This window comes from Heliangelus exortis, chromosome 1 (genome assembly GCF_036169615.1).
Source record: "Heliangelus exortis chromosome 1, bHelExo1.hap1, whole genome shotgun sequence".
Classification (NCBI taxonomy): domain Eukaryota; kingdom Metazoa; phylum Chordata; class Aves; order Apodiformes; family Trochilidae; genus Heliangelus; species Heliangelus exortis.
This window is the reverse complement of record NC_092422.1, coordinates 160,868,654-160,888,743: the sequence shown is the minus strand read 5'-3', so window position 1 is coordinate 160,888,743 and position 20,090 is coordinate 160,868,654. Positions and strand designations below refer to the sequence as shown.

The 20,090-nt window shown below is 39.2% G+C and overlaps 1 protein-coding gene across 6 annotated transcripts in view; it reads right to left on the bottom strand.

The window, feature by feature from the left end:
• Positions 1-20,090, bottom strand: part of FAR2 (fatty acyl-CoA reductase 2) — a 138,494-nt gene that overhangs the window by 108,896 nt on the left and 9,508 nt on the right. For 2 of the 6 annotated variants that reach the window (XM_071733374.1, XM_071733373.1), the window contains exon 2: positions 19,062-19,115. The exons of 3 other annotated variants lie outside the window; for them this stretch is intronic. The gene's annotated coding sequence lies outside the window, so the exon portion shown is untranslated. The remainder of the gene's footprint in view (positions 1-19,061; positions 19,116-20,090) is intronic. One more of the 6 variants, XM_071733377.1, reaches the window with a different exon arrangement.

The window sequence follows — 20,090 nt, the reverse complement described above, 5'->3', positions numbered from 1 at the left end:
TTCCTCACTTGGCATACAGGCCTCCACAAGCCAGATATGGTAATAAGGAGAACACATCTACAGAAGGCTGCAGGAAGAAGAAAATGCTGGAAACAAGTTCCCTGGTTGAGTTGCTTCACTATGTCAACATGCCTGAAATATAGCTGATGAAAAAAATACCAGGATGGATTGAACCCTTCATGTGGCATGTGGAAACATGGAGCAAGGGAATGATTGTGGCACTGCCCTGAAAAGTTCCAGAGAGGCACAGATACTATTCCAGAGTTCACATGCAGTGTATGAAACTTGTTTGGTCTGCACATATCTTATTGTATTTGTTGCATCCTCCTGTGTTTCACAAGTGCCCCACATTTTGTTAGGAACCTTGCCTTATCATGGGTGTGTGCTGCTGCACCCACAGAAAGTGGATAGACAGAAAGGCAATTTTTTTTCCAAGCACTCCCAGATGGGTGGACTGAATCCATGCATCTGTGTCTTTGTAATGCAGAGTTTACAGCACACAGACCGATTATGATAGCTTTATCCTGTTGGGGTGAAAAGATGTGCAGTTTCTTCCTCACGGCTACATTTAGCTCACTTTCTCCCTTCATGGGAAAGCAGGATAACAAACCACTGCATCATACAAGGATGATGGCTGCTGTTACAAAAGCTGCCTTGAGGCACTTGCCTCAAGGAACAGAATATTATCTTCCTCCCTGTTAGCATGCTACTGTACTTCAGTGTGAGCCCATGCCGTGCCCTTTGCAAAAGGAAGGCACAGTCTCCTGGCAAGATGCAAGCAACCAGTGCACCAATATCAAAGCTGCAGGTGAACATTTTGAGGCTGATATCATGGGTGTGATTCTAGCAGCTAATAAAGGGATAGAGTGGTAAGACTATGCATATCACAAACAGTTGTCAAGGGTGGAGGGTTGTCATTACTGCTGTCTGATGTCAGAAGGTAAAAAAGGGTGGAAGAATACATTACAGGTATGTGACACAAGAGGCACAGTCTCTCCTACTTTACACCTCCTGCAACCTCCATGCTTAATTAGAGCCTTACTAGCAAATCGATCAGGTAGGAAAGGAAGAAGAAAAATTGTTGGTAGGCAGAATTTTTATACAAACACGTATCTACCAGAATTTTAAGAAAAAAGGATAAAGAAAACAATGGACAGATACGACACCTAAGCACACACAGTGTTCGTTGAGCATAAACATGCTTTTTCCCAAGGAAGACCTTTAACTTGTAGGCTGTTGGAGGAAAGAGAAAGAACTTACAGCTCCAACTTTGGTGCTACTGATTTTTTCAGTTATTTAAGAAGCTTCCCTTCTAACAGTTTGGTGTTCTGTGTGCATTTGGCCTTCAGTACCTAGCAAATAGAAACAACCATGAATCAGGTGATTTCAGGTGTGTGATATAGCACTGTGATTTCTTTATAGGCACATTTACAGAGGAGGAACTATCCCTTCTTGAGTGTGCAGTTCTCAGCCCAGCTAGCAATCCACACAAACCTAACAGCAAGGAAATGACATTATGGCTGGCAGAAAATTAAAACCTGTTTTTCTTCAGAGAAACAGCATTTTTCATTCAGTTGAGCCATTTTACAAAGTTTATCTGCTTGGTGCTGAAGTTGGTGATTAAACCCCCCTATTTTCCAATTAACACTACTAACTTGCAGCCAAGGGCCAAAAATCCATCGCTTAAGTCTGCACCAACACAGAACAACACCAGAAGAGCTCAAGTGGTTAAAGCAGTAGCTGGAAGGAAGTTTTATCAGTGAAAGTATGCACATTGGGAAAAAAACATATTCCAATTATCTCTACTTAACATCTTCTATCAGGAACAATGATTTCTGTGTGACAGCTGTGTGTGTGTACTATGTGTACCTATTTGACACACTATTGTTGCCTACTGCAACACAGTATCAAAAGAGTTTTTTATAACAGCTACCTGGGGAGAAAAAAAAAAACATACCTGTAAATACCATGTTTTTGTGAATGTCTTTTGCTAGCAGAGAAATGTGTCTGGAAATTAAAAACCTGTTTAACATCTGCTATTCAGTAAAAACCCCACAAGCTAGCAATCTGCAAGACATGGTTTTCCACATTTTTTAGAATATTGGGGGGAGGGGAAGGTAATGGAAAATCTTTCTGTAAATCTAATTTAAGAAACATACATTTTACGCATTGCGTAAAAAGCCAATCATAGCAGGATTCTTTCCACTTCTGGTACCATGAAATGCTTCTACCTGGACAGGCAAAATTAGGAAGTCACATTGAGTTATTTTTAAGAAAGATTTATGACTTGTTAGCAACTTCTAATGAAGCCTCCTACTCTTCTACAATACAACTGAAACATCTTTAAACAGCATTCAACGAATGCCTCCAGCAGTCCCTGTGTAGATGCTTTTTAGCATCAGCTACTATGGAAAATAACCTAGTTTAGCTCTCGAGTTTAAAAAAGCAATCACTCATTTACTCATTTTCCTTTCCAGCTGGTGGGCAGGCATGATAGATGAATGAAATTATTCATTTCTTACCATCTCCGGCAATGAGATTTGTTACGTGCACATCCTGCACATTAAGGACAATAAAACTCTAGGTAGTAATCTTTGATCTGTGAAGTCAGTGGCTCTGAAGGGTGAGCAAAGAGAGGATCAGCTGCTCACTCACCTATGCTGGAAGTCACTCTTTGTATGCCTTGCAATAAAGATGTTCTCAGCTGGACACGACTGAATTACGAGGCAGCCAACACTTTTCTTTCCTGACAGCCTCCTCTTGGTTGTCTGCCACTGATCCGTGTGCCCTAGACCATGGCCAAAGACTACTTGTAAGTGGGTCTATAAATGACTGACAAAAAAGATGTAGATATTTTACTTTTTTTCAGAAATAAAAAAAATGTTCAGAAACATTACTTATGTCAATTTAGTTAATTTACTGCTTGGGAAAGAAGTGGGTTCATACTGTGTATCACATGAGGTACTGAGACAGGAAGGCAAGGGGATTAACATCAGGTACCAGTTCAAAATTTTATAGATGCCAGTACCTTCTGTTCTTTTCCACATCATCTTAGCTTGGGGCAATGTGAAACACATAAAATGGCCAGCAAATGGAGTAGGTTCCAAGTCCTGGCACTTATTTGAACTCCCCATGTCTTTGCCCTTAGGTTTGATGTTGTAATTTAAGATTGCTCTCACATTATCACTCCTACGCACACTATCTAAACATAACCCTCCTGAAGTTTTTGTGCCAGCATTTATTAATAAATACAGATGAAAATATTCAAATTTTGCTGTTCCAGTAGTTTCACGGTTTAGAGAGAAATACAAAATAAATCCAGACTCCAAGATGGAAAAAAAAAATATTCCAGCTACCATTAAATACAAGCACACTTATCATTTTAAGATCTCTGAAAGAGAAGCCACAAACAACCTTGGTATGTTACCACCACTGAGACACAAGATGAAGTTCCCACGGTGTTCCTGTTGTTTCAACTTGTTTGTTCCTTCCCCTTTCCCCTAAAACTCTTCAGAAGCCAGCAAAAGAAGGCATTCTTATTGATCATCTCTTACACTTACCAGTACAAAAAAACCCAAGCTCTTAACAACTAAAAAGACCTCAGGAAACATAATACCTATAGCAAGTATGTCAACATACCCCAAGTGAAAAAAATTGGCAAGCTCTTCCTAGCTTGTTCACCTTTGACACTGATAACAAGTACATTTCCCTCCCTGTGACTTGCTAGGGAGGTCCCCCTATGTGGGAAGATAATGGGACAATTAAAGTTTCAACAGGATTTTTTTTAAAAAAAGAGAGGCAAAGCAGTATGCCCCAAATTTTACAACTGCTGCTACAGAACAGACAAAAGTATTACATCAGCCTGAATACACTGCACTGCAGTGAAGTGGGACATTTCTACACAATTCCAATAATCATTAATACTAATGACTGTTATCTGTACCCAAGACCCTTAGGGCAAAACCAAGGGCTGCAACACACCTGGTAGGGCTGTAAAAACCTCCACCTTCTATTCCCTTATGGATATTACAAAATCCAGAAAGAGGTGTTTAGCATACATGCAGGTGCACATATAAATCATACTCTATTACATCATGTTCTATTCAGTACCAGTTTGCAGCATTGCTATGCTCCTGTGGGGGAACAGTCACTAATTTCTAGGCAAAGACTTTTCTAATCATTGTAATTAGTATTTTAACCAGTATTTGTCTTCAGAAATGCACAACCTAAATTCTGTTCCTTAACACTGTTGTATATCCACCCAGGAAGACTGAGATATGTTGTCATGACTTCAGTGGCATTGTTGCATTTATATTTCATAATCAGAGGTAGCTGTGACCTAAAGTGAACAGCAAAATCAGAATTTCTACCCAGGGAAAACCCTACAAGTACAAAAGGTGTTGCGGAAAAGCTGTAGTAAAGCTTCCTAGAGTCCCGACAAACCTTTGAAATAAAATTGAAAAAACAGAACAACCAAAAAAAACTTTTAAAATTATGCCAAACACCTGCAATCTCATTTTTTTGACTCAGTCTGCCCCTCACAAACCTACCAAGATCTTAATACACAAGCTAAGGATCTTCAGCAAGACCAATCCACCCACACACCCTCCCCAAAGCTCTCCTGCTCCATCACTGCAGGCCAGGGAGATGCTTGCAGAGTTGAGGGCTGCATCCCCATGAGCTGAGGATCCCAGGGTTTTGTCCCTTTCCTGATGACAAACAGCCCAGTGTGACAGGGCACACAATGACAGCAGAGCCCACAGAGCAACAATATTCAAGAGCTGCAGATCCTTTGGAGATAGGCAGAAACGTGCCGGAGCAGACAATTTGTGAAACTTGTTTTATTGGAATTATTCCAACTAGATCTGACTATCAGATCTTCTTTTGCCATGTATTGGCTTAGGCTGTAAAACACAGCACCTGGATGCAAGGCCAAATGCCAAAGTAGTTCCAAAAGCAACATTTTGAATAACTTAAAAGTGACTTTAAAGTTAAGGTCATTGTTTTGATTTTCCCTGGTACTTAAAGGGGCGGGTCATGGTCAAATGAAATGCACGACAAGGAATTCTCTGATGTTTATAAAGTCAGAAATTGTTCAGAGTTAAAAATCAGAAAGACAGCACAAGAAAACAAGTTACGACATTTTCTTCAAGGCAAACTGAAAACTGACCTTCCTAAGAACTCTTGCTTCTGACCAGGTCCACTTAAGAGTTAGTACTATACAAATTCCTAACTTTTCTATCTATTCCCAGCCTGACTTGGGAAATTAATTTTTAAAAGTGGCTGTAAGAAACTGTCCAACTGTCTGAAAGGAAGCCTGGTATGACTATTTCCATAATGTTACTAGCTTATAGCTGTTCTCATTAATCACAGAAGCAACGTGGTAGTGCTTAGCTTCAAATCCAGTTAGGAATTACAGAGAGGGTGCTGCCCTTTCAAATTTCCAAATGCACATTTACCAGGTCTTGCAGGCCTTTCACAGTCTAGTGAAGTTTTAATTCTAAAAGATACAGACATATAGCTTAGTGGAAGTGGCATCTTCAGTCTCTCTCTGTCTTATCTTCCCCAAAACAGCTTTGAAAGCTAAGCACATAGATTTTGCCAAGTGCTGCGTTCTCATCTTCAATTTATATCAGCTGTTCAGCTTTGAATAGCTGATTGGTAATTGCCATGTCAGCAGAACTGCCCCTCCAGGACCTCCATCTCCAGCCAAACCTCAAAAGAAAGAATCACTCCTTGGCACAGGTAGCTCCTCACAAGCATCCTCTGCTTCCTGCCAACTGCTTTTGGTTGAGCCTCAGCCTCCAGCACTCCACACTGCTGCTGACAGGAGCACAACTGATGCTCTCAACCCTTCCAACCCCTCTCTTGTCTCACAGCCATAGCCAGAAATAGCTGCAAAGATCTGCAGTGACCTAGGAGAAGAGCAACTCGTGCTCCAGGAGAGCTTCTAGGGCTCTGATCAACTGGAAGGCATCTTTTGCAGTCCCTTGACTTTTGCCTTGGAGGGAAATGCTCAGTGGAAGCTGTCTGCTTTTAGAACCTGTTCCACAACATCATCTGTGGCACCCGAATTCAACAAGCACTGTGCAACATTTTCCTCTCTGTTGTCAAGCATCTGTTGGACTCAGGTCACACTGAAGCATGTTTTGCATTTATGTATAAAAGTTTGGGATAAAAGTGGTTTTGCTTTAATGCATTGCTTGGCAAGTAAAAAAAATACATGAAGAAAACCACATCTGAAACTGGGCTTAATTGGAAATTAGAAAAGAGAGGTGAATGGCAACTAGTGCTGCCATAATCCGAGGACACTCACTGGTCCATGAGAGACTCAAAGATACACAATTTTGTGATTAATGAAATGGTTTTCTGCATTTTAGGATACAGTATGTTTCACTCCTTCTTGGAGTGAAACACAGGTTTCATTTTGTGGTTTTATTTAGCCACATTGTTGACCACAATTAAAAGACAAGAAATTATGCACACATTTCTTCTTAGATATTTTTTTGAGAAGTCTTCCAAACTTCCCAACTGTCAGGCTAACAAGTAGAGCATTCCCTAGACTGTACCCTACATGAAAATATGCCACTTAGAGTAAAACCAAAGCAAAACAGAAAAATCTCAACATCATGTGGACTGTTTCTGTTTGAAGAATACAGATGAAGAACTAAGCAGCAGTAAGCTTATCTTAGTAAGGCTAAGTGGAAAGACATTTCCAAGTCCATCTTGAATTCTAAGTTAGCACTAATAAAAGCAAAAGATGAAACGAAAATAGAAAAAAAAAAAAGAAAAAAAAAAAAGAAAAAGGAGAAAAAAAAAAAAAGGAGTTCATATGGGCATAACGCCCCAGGTCTTTTGAAATGGGTGCTGGTGGTCTATCACCAGAACAGTCCTAACTTCCCTGAGGTTCAGCTGCTCTACCAAATTTCTAGCATCCCTTAGCCATCTTCTTTCTCCTAGAATTGGATGTCCTTTTATTATTTCTGGGAAGACTGCCAATCACCTTTGAGATGGGTGAAATCATACACTGCTGTGGTAAATGCTCCATAACTAAATGTGAAGATGGCTTCCACTTCAAATGTTATTTTCTGCACTTTTTTCTTTTAAATGAAATAATGAACCTGAATTTCTTGCATCTGGAATCCATGCTACAGCAGTGAAAAACAAATCATTACAGATAGAACTGTTGTTATGAAACCTCTTCAAAACAGTTCTAGAGAAATTTCATAACATTACTTCTTGGCAAACACTTTCACTTTGTTTGACTATCCTTCAGAAAATAAAAATTGGCTTAATTTCAATGGCCTCTGATCTGAAGAACCATTGCTAAACTTTCAGAATGAATGAGATAGTGGGAAAATTACAAGATCATAACCCATGCCATAACACAGCAAGGAAAAAGGCAGGATGCCCTCACTAAATCCATGATTTTGTCAAGTGTTCCTGTTCAAGATGGTATTGATGCACATCTTTTAAATGGAAACAAGTGATAAATTTCTAAAAGGTTATCAGTTCAAAGAGATTTAGAACTGTAAGAACCTGTTTAGACAATAGGGCTTTACGTCAATATGAATCACAGGTGTAGACAGAAGACAGAATATTCAAAAGCCCAAGATGCTTAAGCATAAAATATTAATTAATAAAATGTAATGCTATCTTTAACTACTGTGTTAATTCACACTTTGTGTTAAGACTTATTTGTAATTATGAACACCAGCAGCTTTGCACTTGGCAGTAAGATACAGGCCATTAGTACCTGCACAAGTCTGAGTGAAAAGAACAACGTCAGCAGGTGGGTTGGAAATAGATGATCTTTACAGTCCCTTCCAACCCAAACCATTCTATGATTCAATGATACCCCCTTTAGTCCTCTCTTTTCCTGCTGATGAATGCATGTCTGCTTTATCTTAGAGGAAACTTGTCAAACAGCAAACTTGAGATGTTCCACAACATTTCATTTCACTTGGGCTGTGGCAAATAGTCAAAACAAATATTACATCACTACATGCCAGCTATAAAGCATTGCACTCAATGGTTTTAAATGAAAAATAAAATGTAAATAAGTTGGGTTTGTAAATCAAAACTCTATGTATTACAGGAGGAAGTTCTTGGAAAAGAGACAATAAGCACTCCCTTTTCAAGAAAAAATCCCAAGAAAACCAACCTCTCGAGAGATGCTTACATATAGCATTGCTAGATCTTAATTTTAAATTTCACCATGACTGTGTTGAAACACATGATTCTAAGAGCTGCAAGATTAATGAAGATGACACCAGGAGCAGGTAAATGGTGTTTATTAGAAAATAAAATTGCACAATGCCTACAATCTCACTCTAGAAGCTACCTAAAAATCTGGTTTGAGGTGTCCAGCCACCAGGACCAAATTTGCTAAAAGGTGTTTAGACCTTTAGTTCTTAAGTTCAAAATTTACAGCCGACTGTCAATTCAGGCTGAGTAAATAAAACTTGTTAAATTTTCCTTCCTGTCTTCGTCAATCAAGAGACAAGTTCAAAGCAAAAACTGAGGAAAAGAAGAGGCTGGAAGAAGACTGATAAATTTACTAGGCAACAACTAGCTCTTCTCATCCATTTCTGCTTCCAACACGTAAGAAACCAAAGTCTAGGGTGCAAAAGAACAAAGTACACTCTGCTCAAAGGAAACAAGGTGCTTAAGTTTCCCTGAACCAAACAAACCAAAAAGATAAAAATGAAAACTAGACAGCATTCAGCTGTCCTTTGTCATGATCTTTTTGGGTCAGCTGTGATTGTTCTTTTCACCAAGAATAACCCAGGAGATAAAATAAGCTACATTTTCTGGCAAGTTTTGTACCCATTACATAACAGTTTTTGCAATAAAGTAATGGTCACACGAGTTCAGTGGCTTCTTCCCTCAGCTAAAAAAAAAGACAAATTTTGTCTTATTTATTAAAAAAATTAATTAATGGCTTGTACATAATAAAGTGACATGATACTTAAGAGTTAGTAGACATCATGCCATATGATATATATGTTTCAGCTATAGCTCTGTATTTGTTACTGACTGTGCCCATATTCCAGCATTCCTGTCCCTAGCAATATCAGAGCAATCCTTACAATAGGATTTTTCTTGAATAGCTGTTTCCTGAACTTCCTGATTACATGTCAATTCTGCTTTTGTAGCCTGAATTCCTGCAACAAAACCCCCCCTAAAGATCATGAATTCAAACAGACTTGCTCATTTGTCCCATTGTTTTCTTTTCCAGTACTTTCTCATGGATTTTGAGGACATGATTCATGTTTCCTGAATAGCTGACCCTGGCCAAGCCAGTGTCACCTGAGGACAGCGGAATCCAAGAAGAAGCACCCTTGGAGCTAAATCAAAATGTCTGAGTCAGGCACAGAGGAAGGGTTCCAAGGTTATGTGCTCACAAATCATTTGCTCAGTTTATAGCCTTCATTCAACAATGCAAAATTTACAGTGTACAAATTTAAAAGGAAAAGTGATACTTTGCTGCCCGGTTGTATTTATACAGTATTTGGTACACCTCTTTAAGCTAGAAAATGAAGCATTTTTAACAGCTTCAAAAACCCTGACACTACAATAGTTGACAAGTTCAATACCTGAATGAAAACCATTTACTTGAGTCAATGAAGTCACATCCAGAGCTGTAATATATTTTCCTTACAGTCTGCAACATAGAGGAACTATTACCTTGGAGGAATTTGGAGGAAATGCAAGGTGGTTTTGAGGCAATCTTTTTATCTATTGAACCACTCCACTGGCTAGGAGAGCACACTCTCTTTAGTGAGCTTTTGAAATATTCTGGCTCACAAAACCATGTTGACTGCCTTCAGCATTAGGAGATTTAATAAGACAGTTTAACAAAGAAAAATCCGAGAAAATTTTGCCTTCAGACTTCAGCAATTTTTTTCTGCAGTTCACTGCATTTACAGTATGGGGACTGACTCCCATTTTGTGGTAGGATGCCACAGAAATGCAGACTGCTGGACTAATAATGCTTAGTGGTCTGGGTTTTTGCTGTTGCTTAGCAGTCATGAAAACGATCCATTGACAAGTTCAGAATTCATGACCAAGAAATGTGGCAAGCAGAGCACAGGTTAGATACACAGCCCTATCTTTTGAAGAATAATAGAGTTTAATAATATTAGAGAATAATAGAGAATAATATTTTGAAGAATAATAGTCGATAATATTAAAGTTAGAAATATTGTCTCCTCTAGTAGGAAAACAGAACAAACATCAACAATTTTTTGTTTCCTGAAATCATCCTGCATTGCTGTACAAAAAAACAACAACAAAAAAATTACTCTAGGCTGGTTATTAAGTTCTCTGCAAAGGAAGTCTTCTTAAACACTTTTTAAAAATCACATAAAAAAAAGTAATCAAGAAGACTTCAATTGCCATAAACCAATGCAGATCATTCGTTCTGCTGAACTTCCACTGCAAATCTCATCTACTGCTCCTCAAAAGAAAATATTACATTATATGAGCCTGGTTATTCCAACACCTATTTGAAAGACAGACTCTTCACTAGCATAAAGAAAAGATGGAACGTATTAGGGTCATCTTATGCATGCCTTAAGTTGTCAGACAATAAAGAAAATGAGCATTCAATGGTCAGCATCACACAGGGAGGCAAAACCTAGCTTGCAGCAAAATCCAGTGCAATGGTGCCTCTCCAACTCCATCAGCTCTCGCCACCAGGTGTAGCCTGAAGCTGGAGAGAAGCCATCCGCAAATACCAAATTTTAGGAGCAAGACCATGGACCAAATCTTACACGTAAGGCCCAAGACTCAACAGACCGGTCTGGGAAGTAGCTCTCTACCACTGGAACCCACTCTCAGGTATTTTTTTGCACATAAAAAGTTTTGCTATAAATGCCACCTTATACAGCGTAGTCACAGCTGGTGTTTATATAATATTTCTATTATGAGCAGTTTTCCAGACATGGAGCTGACTCTGCACTCATTATATGGATAAAGTCCCTGCTGAGTGGTAACTAGCTTGTAACCTGCTTAGTTACAAGTCTTAAAGACATTGGTGGTATTGTCATGACTTCTAGGTGTCCACACAGTGCTGCTGCTAGCCACACAGCAAGCAGCTTCACTTTAAACACTTTCAAGTGCCAAAAAACATCTGTGCAATGGGATGCTCCCTGATGCTATATGCTGCACCCCCTTTCCTTCTCTCCAGAGATGTAAGTGGTTTTACTTCTTCTATTCTACATGGTTTTGTGGCATAACAGCAGTCTATTTTTTCCTTATGGTCTAGGACACCAAGTACATGGAGAGAGAGTAATACACTGGTGCTCTTCTGCAGGAGGAGCTTTGGAAGAGGAGCAACCAAGTTACAGACTGAGGTTTAAATGAGTTTGCTCTCAGTGAGGGATTAAAAAGTGAACAGGTGGGATCACACTGACACTGTCACTTTGGTACAAGGGGCCTAGGAATACTTCTTACCTATACTATGTATTCAAAGGTCCTTCAGTAAACTACCCACATCCCAGCTTGACAGACTCTAATATTTCACATAAAACCCATTTCAAAGCCCAAGCACAAAGCGGAATTTAAAGCAGTTCAAAGCAACAAGTCACCTATTAGAAGACAAATAGGAGCAAGAAAATCAGGTAAAGTTTCAATTTATTTCAAGGTTGTGTGTCTATCACTCATTACTGTAATCCCAGCTAGGATTTACTGGATGGACTACTCAGAGATTTGAAGATACAGCAGATTGTACCCAAGGAATTCAAAAGAGGACTGCAAAGCCCCAAACAGGTTTAGGCATTTGTTTTCATAAAAATGACCCCACCCAAGCTTCTAGATCCAATTGTGAGTGTGTGATACTGCAGCCCTATCTTATCTGTATTTTTTAATTTCCTTTCATAAATGCTCTTGCCTAATGTACATGGTTTTATCAGGTTTTCATACATTCTAATTTTTAAGGGACTTGGGGGGTCTATGCACATAGTCTAACAACCAGATTTGGATTTGCTGGCTCTTGACAAGTACAGTTCACATTCAGGCAGCATATCCAAGATGCCAGGGAACAAGGGCATTAGGGATAACACCTCAGTCATCCCAGCAGCAGGAAAGGTGGCACCAATAACCTAGCAAGCCCAGCTAAAGGCAGGCTGATGCCTGATGAAGTGACTGAGCTGCTCCCAGCCCTGATTTTCTGGATGTAGTTCCAGACCACATAGAGCCTCAAGCCATCACAGTTCCCAACACCCAGAGAACAGTTGCAGAAAAGCTTGACTTTTTTCTTACTGAACTTACTAGTCCCCACTAAAGGCTGATGATGTGGAACAACACAACACAACTGAAGAACTTCTGCAGGTTGCCACCCATCCCCTCTGTTCTCATGGAGTATGGAAACTTCTCAGCTGGCAGAAAGCTCTTGGCTCAGGGCAAAGCTGCAAGGCTGCTCTGGGGCTTGCACTGGCCCTGGGGGTTGAAGAGATGGATCAGCATGGCCCTGCAATGAGGTAGCACATGTGTGAGGGATCCAGCATGCTGCTTTGGCACGGCTGATTTGAAAATGAAAGCCAAGTAAGATGTTATCCTGAGAGGGTTGCTTCATTGTAATGTTTGTATTGTCTCTGCAGTACTGAAGCTCACAAGAAAACAGCCATTTCTCGGTGAACTTCTCACTGCCTAGGCCTAAATCACACATCCAGAAGCTCTGGTGAAGATCTCCAGAACAAATTTAACCTCCTGGTGCCAACATGCTTCCCACACTTTATTTAGACAGCTCTTGTGCATATGCTTGTTCCCTGGTTGCTGCTTCTGGTTCTGGTTTGAAAACAAATACACACGTGCACATCCTCCTGCTACATGAATGAGTTTACACAAAAAATATTTGTCTCTTTGAAATATGTTTTAAGATATTCTACATGTAAATTATTTTTTTTTTCCTGAGATCTAGACTAGGTCTTAATTATCTTCCTGTGAAAATGTATCTAGAAAACGTAGAAACATTCCTACCAAAAAATCTTTTCAGTCAAACTGCTTCAGCAAAGTCATATGCCTAAATGAAGCTGTAACAAACATAATATAACCTGAGAGAGAAAAAAATGTCTTCACAGCTAGCAACAACTTCCTGAGAAACTGATAAAATTATTTTGTTGAAATGAAAATCAAGGTTTCATGGGGGGGGTGAATGGGAAAAGCAAGAATTTATTTCATTTGACATTAGGTGTTCATTGCTAAATATAGACACCATTTACCACATATAAGATCAATGGTAACTTTTGTAATTACAGTCACGGTTTGGAGGGAAGTGTTGCTATAGCAATACCAACCATAGGAAGGAAAGTCACATCTACTCAGAGCATTATTCTTACATATCATCATTTTTTATAGCAGACCACTCCAGGAGAAAAGATTGTAGTAAATCAATAGAAATGCCTATTTTAAGCTCATAAGTGTAGTTTAGAAAGTAATTCACAGCAAAACACTGAACAGGGTTATGAAAGACCACGATCACATGTTAAGTAAGATTTTGTTTGGTTTAGTTACTCCAGTGTTGTTTCTTGAATCAGCTTACATCCATTAAAGTAGAGTTTAAATGGCTGCTTTCTCAAATGAACTGCATCTGGATTCAGAAAATAAAACAGTTTGGCTTTGGTTTTGTTAGGTTTTTTTCCCTGTTTTCTACATAATCATGATGAGCAAAAACAAGACCTGATACCCCTTTAACTGGTTTGACTCCCATCAACCCTAAGTCTGCAGTGTCCCTTGGCTCAGGCAATAATTGAAAGAAATTAAACTGGTCTGGGACTGAAATCAGCCTTGAAATGATATAGCTACATCTGCAAGGCCCTATCCTGATGCAGCTGGCGTTGGTGTTAACCTGGGAGTCTGATAAAGCACAAAGGATGACCAACATCTGACAGGAACACCATTTCCTGGCCAGCCCCAAGGGAAGGCTGGTGCTCAGGGTACACTCTGTGACATTCCCACCCACAGGCTTCTGGCAATGGGACCTCAGCTGTGGGTTTGGGGAACTGGGGCTTCCGGTGTTTCTGTCTTATGCAAAAGCTGACCCCATTCTGTCTATCTCCACTCCTACCTTGGATTACTGATAAAATCATACTCCAAATTATCCTGGCCTCTATTTGACTGGTTTTGACCCTTTCCATGTGTTGGCTCCTTCAATTAAATCTTGCAGTGCTCAGAATTGCAGTCAGATTTAAAAGGAGGAGTCAGCTCCATTGAAAACAATCATTAACACTGATCTTTGAAAACAGATCAATTATGATCCTCCTGACAGCTGATTTTCTTTCTGTCCCTTTTTCTCTTCTTTATTTTTGACAAATTAGTTTGAACAAGACTTCTAGACATTTCTATAGCTCCTGGAACACCCAGGGAGAGAGCAGGAATGGCTAAAATAGATGGGATTCTTAATAATCTTGATTTCAATGATATGCAAATTATTTGGATTCCTATGGTCATGGCAACATTGTAGTCTTACCAAAGGCATTTCAAAAGAGCAGAAAAATTGAAAATGGCTTAGCAATATAAAACCATGTAATAACATATAGCATTAAACACTCCTTATATGTGGATACAATTCAAACTGATGGTAGGAAAGAAATCTTTGTAGAGAGGCTTCCCATGTCCACCATTCCAGATCCACCATTATCGATACACAAATGTCAAAATGTCACATAATTTTTACACATTGTACAGCCCTTTTGTCTTGGGCAGACTGATTTCTTTGCAGTAGCAATCACAGAGAAATTTGTTGGCAGGGATCTCTGCAGATCACCTGTTTAAGTCTGTTGAATAGGGACTTTGAACAATGTAAGACCAGCTCACCCACAGCTTGACCCAACCAAGTCTTGAAAACCTCCAAGGAAAGATTCCACAGCCTATCTGGGTGACATGCTGATAGTCCAGCACTACTCCATGATGAAAAACTTTTTTTTCCTAATGACTAGTCTCAAGCTGTAACTTGGGACAATTGCCCCTTCTTTTTACTATATGCTACTAATAGTTCAGCTCCACAGTCATTTTAAGTCTTCAAGCACTTACAGTCTCCCATGAGATTGCCCCTTAGTCTCTTTTTTTGGCCAGACTAAACCAGTCCAACTCAATCTCTCCATAGACCTGTGTTGTACACCCTTTCCATTTTTTAAACATTATCCTTCTCATCTGAGTAATGTTGAAACTGACTGGAGAACCACAGCACTCTAAAAGTGCTGAGGAAGATAGACATTTCTCCTTATCTGCTGGCCATACTTTTAATAAAACCCACTATGCCATTTGCCTTATTTGCAACAAAAACTCACCAGCAGCAACCACACTATGCCACTGGTTTCCCACAAGATGTTCTGTTCAGGCAGTTGTTTCCCAGGCAGTACTGCTGTAGGGACTTAATCTGCACAGGCACAGAACTTCACAATTATTCACACTGAACTTCATGAGGCTTTTGTTGGCCCAAAGCTTAGGTTTCTCAAGACCCAGCTGTATTTAATTTCTACCATTTGGTGTGTTAAATTCTCCTGCCAATTTAATGGCATCTATGACTTTTCTCATGATGCGTTCTGTATCATCATCTAGATGATTAAGAGATCTAACACTACTGGCATAATCCTGCATAAGCCACTTTTTATTGGTCTCTAATGAGACAATGAGCTATTGAATACTATCCTTTGAAACTGCACGTCCATGTCATCTTCAATCAATCTAACAACCCATATCTCCAGCCCACACTCCCATAGCTTCCTCAGTCAGAGATAACAAAAACTTAACTGAAGGAGAAACCAGGGAATGCTAATCCACTGGTGTCCCCACATCTACATAGTCGTTCAGTTGCAGAAGGCACTCAGGTTGGTCAAGTACCTCTTGCTCTTGGTACACCTGAGTCAAATGTTCTTGATTACCTTCTCATCCTTCTCACATTTGGCAACAAATTCCCTGAGGACATGATATATATTTCTAGGGATTATGGTAAGGCTGATTGGCCTACCGTTCCCTCACCCCTATTTCTTACTCTTGTTAAAGATGGGTGTAAGGACAGACTTTTCCTAGCCTTCAGGGACCTCTCTGTAATCTTTTTTTTTCATAGAAAACAGAATTACAATTGCATCACTCATGTCTTTCAGCATCCTAGCATAGATCCCATCCAACCTGATAGATTTGAATATCACAGAACCATGAACTTGTTTGGGTTGGGAGGGACCTTCAAAATCTTCTGGTTCCAACTCCCCTGCATGGGCAGGATTATAACTAGTTTTTCTATTTAGTTCTGAAGATTAAAATTTTTTTTGTTCCCTGTGCAGCACTGCTTAATTATGTTCTCCTAGGCAATCTCTGCCTTATTGCAAAATCATATTTGGAGTAAGAATTTATCATGCCTCTTCTTTGGTAGGCCACATTGCAAGACAGGTCATCTCTTGCCTGCACATTCAGTTCTACATTGCTTAAACTCTGAGAACACGGTATGTATCCTCACCTCACCCTTATAAAACAGGAAAGTTCTCTACCCCCTGATTTTAATGAGCAGTTATCCAGCAAGAAAGTACTTCTCACAACCAGCCAGTGGCATCGGAAAGATTAAAACCCAAACCTTCAGAGCACTAGCCTTCCAAATACTGATTAAAGGATAAGAACATGAGAAATACCCACAATACAAAGAGAAAACTTTTGACCCTACCCTTAATAGCATCTCCAAAATAAGAGAAGGGATGAATACTAAAAAGACAAACTCACCTTTCCGACACAGGATGACCTTATTACTTGCTGAAGAGGATTAAAATTTCTAGGTTCCATTTGGATTCTGCTAGGATGTGGCTCCGTCAGGGGAGGAAGGAAGACCCAGTAGGAGTCCCCTTCTGGAGACCTTGCTGCTGTCATGACAAACGTGCCAGTTCACCTTCCTGAATGCTCAGTGGGAGACTGCTACATACCTTTTCCTCTGAATTTACCAGGGACCTGTAATCTGCTGCAGACTTGTCACTGCTTGCTTCTGAGTCAAGAAACGAGAGGACCCAAATGTTCTCTTTCTGACACTGCTTCCAGGGCTTTTCAGAAAAAACCTGCTGTGCTTTTGCCAACTTTCAGTGCTAAGCCAGAACAAAAGAGGGCAAGCCATTTCCACCAGCTTTTAAAGACTACTCCCTATCAAAAGTGCTGAAACAATGCTGTATCAAAAGTACTGTGTCAATATCATTCCATTGTTAACAGTGAAGTGAGAAACACAAGTGCAAAGCACTATCTGACTCCTCTTCATTCAGCATATAGCACTCTGGAAGACATCTGTATCTGATTTGAAAACTAACACATTTACCTGATTTTTCACATCCCTTGAACAACGAATTATGACTTGTGTCCTGTATTATTCTCCCTTTGCTTTCAAGTACTAATGCCACACTATTAAAAGGAAAATTCATGTTTCTAGTGAGTATATGAGTAAACACAAAAGTAGAGATACTAAAGAGACCTACTAAACCAATAAAATCAACATGTTGCTGGAAGAAACATCTCCAGATGTTAGAGACCACTTCACCTTTGGCCTAGCAAATTTTATTCTTGTATCGTTCAGTTCTGGTGGAACTATATTAGAATTTTAATGTTTATCTTAAGACATCGCAATATATGTTCCCTTGCTAGCAGTACACCAGATGTTTATTTGAAATATATTAAAGAGATGACTTAATCAATGAAGAAACGCTCAACACAGAATAGTGGCTTCTATAGTTGTAGGTTTACAACTTATGAATAGGAGGACAATGAAAACAAGACAGCTGATACATTTATCTTAATTTTTCAGTCATATTCTTTCAGAATTTGCTTTTTAAAAAAAAGAAGGTAAATTTCCATAAAGTATGGAGAACATGGCATTTTAAAAAGATAAAGTAGTAAAGTATGACCTTTTTGTCACAGAATTATAGTTATCTTTAATATATTCTCCTGGCCTTAATCCTCCTGAACCTTCAAAACAACTATCAAATATATGCAATACCTCCGTTGGTGGAAGTGGAAAATTGTGTTTTAGTAAGATTTTTGCACAATGCTGTACATAATAAAAAAATAACCACCAGTGTGACACTAAAATGAAAGTTCTATAATTAATACAAAGGAAGCTGCCACTGGCAATTATGAACATTTAGATGAAAAGTTTCCCAGACATGACATTTTGGGCATTATGTTTTGCATAGACAGGATGTAAAGCTGTACATAACAAGAATTTGAAAGGCAGAAAGACAGACAAATAGAGAAAAAAAGGAGTGCAAAGAGGTGCCCATTTTACTTTACAAATGAGTCAGCAGTACAGGGTGATATTTATACAAAGCTACATGAAGGAAAGCACTAAATGTTGCCAGTGCTACTCTAGAGTGAAAATATAAATACACTGAAAAAATTATCTTTAGAGTAAAAACATATATAAGGACTTGCATGCATGACATGGAAAAAAAAAATCCTGTTTTCTTGATTACTTCCAACTATCAGATGTAATAAATTTAGCTTATGATTGTTACCCATGGGATGAGTCTCCTGCTATACATATCTAGCAATAAACCTACCTCTGTATATGCACTTTTTATTTCTATGGCACTTTAAGGGCTCAGTCACAATCACATTAGTCATATTAGGTGTAGGCGTACATGGAAAATCAGAGAACTACTCTCTCTGAAGGCACCCTGTCATTTAATGAAAGACAGCTTCACTTTCAAAGTATTTTGACTGTTTTAACATTTTGAACACATGAAGCTCAAAACAGAGACAAGGTCCTATGAAGGGCTCTGGATCACCTTACTTCATTTCCCAGAAGAAGAGTTACATAGGTTGCTATGGAAATTAGATGTTAGTGACAAGTAGAGAACTTGGCTTTTGATAAATACAGATTATGTTGCTTCAGAATGCATCCTTGTTGCTATCATTGGTCAGCAACAGAAACTCTGGCAAACATGTTATTTTTTAATTTTTCAACATGACTGTCCAGTTTTTAAGGTGAAATACTGATAGTCAGATATGCCAGCCTGTAAACTTTCTAACCTTTCAAACTGGAAATTTAAAAGCATATATAATTTCATGAGCAAAGCAGAAGCACTCACAGAGTAAGCTGTCTTCCTACATCTGTCACCATCCAGGTCTGGGGGAAATCTAACCTTTCAGAAAAGACAACAGAATTGTTCAGTATTACTGCAACATCAGCCTGTTTATTATTCCCCAGCAGAAATGGGTCTATGCAAATACAATAATAAATCATTTGAAAACCAAAGCTGCAGTAAACATAACATTTACAGGCAAATGTTTCCAAGAGGAATCAGAGAATTAAGACTCCCCCCTCCAAGTGGTATAGCACAAGCAGCTAATCGACCTGCATGCTGTACTGTCAGATCAGAGTTTAGGTTTGCATACACTGTTAGTTAAACAGTATTATTCTGTTAGTACAGTCCAGAGACCTCATTTTTAAGTATTGGTATGTCATGGTATCATCTTGGAAGTGGATAGTTTCATTTGATCCATGACTTGCTTGCTAGAAATTCTTTATGGGTGAGTTTGTCGGCAGTGAATAACGCTTAATCAGTTCTTCAAAGCCCTGACATGGCCAAAGCACTGGGTTTCCAATTTTCAGAGAATTCAGTGTTACCCTCTCTAGATAAACAACTGCCTGAATCTCAGTTCTATATGGTCCAATACAAATATTCAACAGAAAAACATGATGACCCAAAACCATCTGATGCCCCAAGGATGAAGCATTCCAGTACCAGGAACTGAACATCTCATCTCTGTGTCAGCTGCCTGGGACCCTGTAGCAAACAGCTGCACAAAGGGTTTGAGCCAGGTGCCTGTAAAGCACTGATTTTAGCATAAATACAAGACTTCAGAATATGATGGAGGTGGGTTACATGCTTTTCTTTGCCTTGGGGATTGATGCACAGCTAGCAGTTTCCCTGAAGTAACAATAGAAATGAAGGGTCAGTGACAGACCAAAATGAAGGTGAAGGGTTGCATCTCTGGCATTAACTAAGTCTTTATGGACACAGACTCTTTATTCTCCTCTCTCAGCTTAGTGACAGCAGAACTAGGCAAAGGGATGTAACAAAATGCCTGCAAGAGAACACAGTGATTAGGAAATA